General features: G+C 40.0%; 1 protein-coding gene and 1 long non-coding RNA gene across 4 annotated transcripts in view; one reads left to right on the plus strand and one right to left on the minus strand.

The window, feature by feature from the left end:
* Positions 1-5,000, plus strand: part of grm8a (glutamate receptor, metabotropic 8a) — a 460,233-nt gene that overhangs the window by 368,645 nt on the left and 86,588 nt on the right. The gene's annotated exons all lie outside the window — the stretch shown is intronic.
* The window catches only part of LOC133561101 (uncharacterized), a 26,495-nt gene that overhangs the window by 4,216 nt on the left and 17,279 nt on the right, over positions 1-5,000 (minus strand). The window lies entirely within an intron of this gene.

Here is a 5,000-nt window from a genome sequence, read left to right on the forward strand (position 1 = left end):
AAGTGTGTGTGTTTACCAGGTGCAAGTGTGTGTGTTTACAAGGTGCAAGTGTGTGTGTTTACAAGGTGCAAGTGTGTGTGTATACAAGGTGCAGGTGTGTGTGTTTACCAGGTGTAAGTGTGTGTGTATACAAGGTGCAAGTGTGTGTGTTTACAAGGTGCAAGTGTGTGTGTTTACAAGGTGCAAGTGTGTGTGTTTACAAGGTGCAAGTGTGTGTGTTTACCAGGTGCAAGTGTGTGTGTTTACAAGGTGCAAGTGTGTGTGTATACAAGGTGCAAGTGTGTGTGTTTACCAGGTGCAAGTGTGTGTGTTTACAAGGTGCAAGTGTGTGTGTGTATACAAGGTGCAAGTGTGTGTGTTTACAAGGTGCAAGTGTGTGTGTTTACAAGGTGCAAGTGTGTGTGTATACAAGGTGCAAGTGTGTGTGTATACAAGGTGCAAGTGTGTGTGTTTACAAGGTGCAAGTGTGTGTGTATACAAGGTGCAAGTGTGTGTGTTTACAAGGTGCAAGTGTGTGTGTATACAAGGTGCAAGTGTGTGTGTGTATACAAGGTGCAAGTGTGTGTGTGTATACAAGGTGCAAGTGTGTGTTTATAGAAGGTGCAAGTGTGTGTGTTTACAAGGTGCAAGTGTGTGTGTATACAAGGTGCAAGTGTGTGTGTATACAAGGTGCAAGTGTGTGTGTTTACAAGGTGCAAGTGTGTGTCCCAGCTTGAAGTCACCCATGTGTCTGGGTGACTTCAAGCTATGAAATAAATGACTTTAGGACTCACCCGCAAGAAAATGCATACATCACGTGCATGTGTGTGTGTGTTAATAATGTTGTCAATACAAATCTTTATATATCTAGAAAGGGTGGTCCTAAAGAGGGATGCATTTTTCTCAGGTCTCAAGAAGGTAACAAATACATGAATGTGTGTGTGTTCTTGTATTTTTACACTTCTTGAGATATCAACAAGGAAAAGTAGCTTCCTTAATGGACTATGGACTGAACTGTCACTATTATGTTAGATCCACTATGGACTGAACTGTCACTATTATGTTAGATCCACTATGGACAGGACTCTCACTATTATGTTAGATCCACTATGGACTGGACTCACACTATTATGTTAGATCCACTATGGACTGGACTCTCACAATTATGTTAGATCCATTGTGGACTGGACTCTCACTATTATGTTAGATCCACTATGGACTGGACTCTCACTATTATGTTAGATCCACTATGGACTTGACTCTCACACTATTATGCTAGAATCCACTATGGACTGGACTCTCATTATTATGTTGAATCCACTATGGACTGGACTCTCACTATTATGTTAGATCCACTATGGACAGGACTCTCACTATTATGTTAGATCCACTATGGACTGGACTCACACTATTATGTTAGATCCACTATGGACTGGACTCTCACAATTATGTTAGATCCATTGTGGACTGGACTCTCACTATTATGTTAGATCCACTATGGACTGGACTCTCACTATTATGTTAGATCCACTATGGACTGGACTCTCACACTATTATGCTAGAATCCACTATGGACTGGACTCTCATTATTATGTTGAATCCACTATGGACTGAACTCTCACTATTATGTTAGATCCACTATGGACTGGTCTCTCACTATTATGTTAGATCCACTATGGACTGGACTCTCACTATTATGTTAGATCCACTATGGACTGGACTCTCACTATTATGTTAGATCCACTATGGACTGGACTCTCACACTATTATGTTAGATCCACTATGGACTGGACTCTCACTATTATGTTAGATCCACTATGGACTGGAATCTCACTATTATGTTAGATCCACTACGGACTGGACTCTCACTATTATGTTAGATCCACTACGGACTGGACTCTCACACTATTATGTTAGATCCACTATGGACTGGACTCTCTCACTATTATGTTAGATCCACTATGGACTGGACTCTCACACTATTATGATAGATCCACTATGGACTGGACTCTCACTATTATGTTAGATCCACTATGGACTGGACTCTCTCACTATTATGTTAGATCCACTATGGACTGGACTCTCACACTATTATGTTAGATCCACTATGGACTGGACTCTCTCACTATTATGTTAGATCCACTATGGACTGGACTCTCACACTATTATGTTAGATCCACTATGGACTGGACTCACACTATTATTTTAGATCCACTACAGACTGGACTCTCACTATTATGTTATATCCACTACGGACTGGACTCTCACTATTATGTTAGATCCACTATGGACTGGACTCTCTCACTATTATGTTAGATCCACTATGGACTGGACTCTCACACTATTATGTTAGATCCACTATGGACTGGACTCTCTCACTATTATGTTAGATCCACTATGGACTGGACTCTCACACTATTATGTTAGATCCACTATGGACTGGACTCTCTCACTATTATGTTAGATCCACTATGGACTGGACTCTCACACTATTATGTTAGATCCACTATGGACTGGACTCACACTATTATGTTAGATCCACTACAGACTGGACTCTCACTATTATGTTAGATCCACTATGGACTGTTATGTTGGATCCACTACAGACTGGACTCTCACACTATTATGTTAGAGCCACTACAGACTGGACTCTCACTATTAGATTAGATCCTCTATGGACTGGACTCTCACTACTATGTTAGATCCACTATGGACTGTTATGTTAGATCCACTACAGACTGGACTCTCACACTATTATGTTAGATCCACTACAGACTGGACTCTCACACTATTATGTTAGATCCACTACAGACTGGACTCTCACACTATTATGTTAGATCCACTATGGACTGTTATGTTAGATCCACTACAGACTGGACTCTCACACTATTATGTTAGATCCACTACAGACTGGACTCTCACACTATTATGTTAGATCCACTATGGACTGTTATGTTAGATCCACTACAGACTTGATTCCCACACTATTATGTTAGATCCACTACAGACTGGACTCTCACACTATTATGTTAGATCCACTACAGACTGGACTCTCACACTATTATGATAGATCCACTCGACGTCCATTGCACCAGACGCCCGGGTGGGGGTCCCCCACATCTGCAACATCCACCTAGTTCATTTCATTGTCCCATTGGGTTGAGTTTTTCCTTGCCCTGATGTGGGATCTGACTTGTGCAGCCCTTTGAGACACTCGTGATTCAGGGCTATATAAGTAAACATTGATTGATTGATGTGATGACGTGCTTTTTAGAGGCAGTATAGTACCGAATATGATCTATCAGTGTGGCGGTACTATACTAACAACCTGACATTTGTATATTATGGGCTTTCCAACAGTCTCCCACGGCGTGACTCCTCGCACCTGCGGGGTCAATTAACACCTGCACACTTGCCAGCCACGCCAATTAGACGACGATGTCATTACCTGGCCGGCCTTGTTTTATTTGTGTGTCGTGGCAGTAGTCAAACCCTGCAGTAAAGACCCAGTAAATAGCTTTAATTCCACTAAAACGCTGGTTGACTTTAAGTGAACTTCATGCCTAAACGATTCTAACGGCCAGGAGAATTCATTCATTTGAATGTTGCTCCCTCCCTCGCGCTCGTCCCCAGGCTATGTTTCTGTCACGCCGTGATTGTGTTTACGCAGCCGACACACACTAAAACACACACTCTTCCCGCTAATGTGATTTTTGTTACACCTCGGCATTTTATTCATTTTTGGTCTCGTCTCCTCCCCGGGTCGTCTTGATGCCGCTGTTTTTTTTTCTTCTTTTTAATCAAACAGCCATTTTCTCTCAGCGTGTTTGTCCCGTGTGCGCCCCTTGTTGTGGGGGGAGTCAGTGCTGCAAAGAATGAAAAGATGTGACAAAAGGAAATTAAAGAGAGAGCGAGAACACAGCCATGCAGCATAATATGAATAACAGCTCATAAATATTTCATGCTAATGCTCAGTATCTGCGCTGATATATACTCATAATAATGAGTTGTAATATATATTAAATGCGTGTGTCAGCAATGTGGGATTAATGCTGTGAATTGTTCTTTTTAAAAGAGAAGTTTTTTTTTTTTTTTTTAAACAGTAATAAAAACATTTCTTTTTACTAGCAAGGTTGTTAAATTACTACTGACAATAGCAGGCTGTAAGGCTGGGACATTTATTATTTTTCAACCTTTTATAACTATAGCCTTGTTTTTGTTTTTTATTATTTTTTACTATTTTATTAGTATTTTTGCTACAATATTTTTCCTCTGATATTTTAGTTGTATCGTTGTTCTGTTTTTGTTTCCTGATACAAATATATATATAGGTGTGTAGATGTGTAGATGTATATATATATATATACATATATATATATACATATGTAGGTGTGGGAAAAATCACAAGACTACTTCATCTCCACAGAACTGTTTCATGAGGGGTTCCCTCAATCATCAGGAGAAATCTCCTGATGATTGAGGGAACCCCTCATGAAACAGTTCTGTAGAGATGAAGTGGTCTCGTGATTTTTCCCACACACACATACATACATACATACATACATATACATATATACACATATATATATATATATATATATATATATATATATATATATATCCAATATGAGCCAAATCCAATTGCTAGTTTGTAGAAAATCCTATGAACTGTCCGAAAATATTCAATTGCTTGCGTCTTGGCTGTGTTTCCCTTTTCTTGTCCGTACGTATTTTTATCGACAAAGCTCCCCGCATAAACACATTGTATGCATAAATGAAAGCAAATTGATATTTCACAGTCAATCCATACACTGAAAAATGTGTCAGTAATGATCCAACGTTCACTCATTTGAAGGATTTTGGCTGACGTTTATCGACGTATTCCCCGGGTTTTAACTGCTGGCTTGTTTAATCATGTCTGATCCTCATTTTCCATTCTTCTCCTATTGATTATTCAGGTCTGCCCGTCTGGCAGCTAAGCCTCCAAGTGTGTGTGTGTGTGTGTGTGTGTGTGTGTGTGT

This window comes from Nerophis ophidion, linkage group LG10, assembly GCF_033978795.1.
Source record: "Nerophis ophidion isolate RoL-2023_Sa linkage group LG10, RoL_Noph_v1.0, whole genome shotgun sequence".
NCBI lineage: Eukaryota > Metazoa > Chordata > Actinopteri > Syngnathiformes > Syngnathidae > Nerophis > Nerophis ophidion.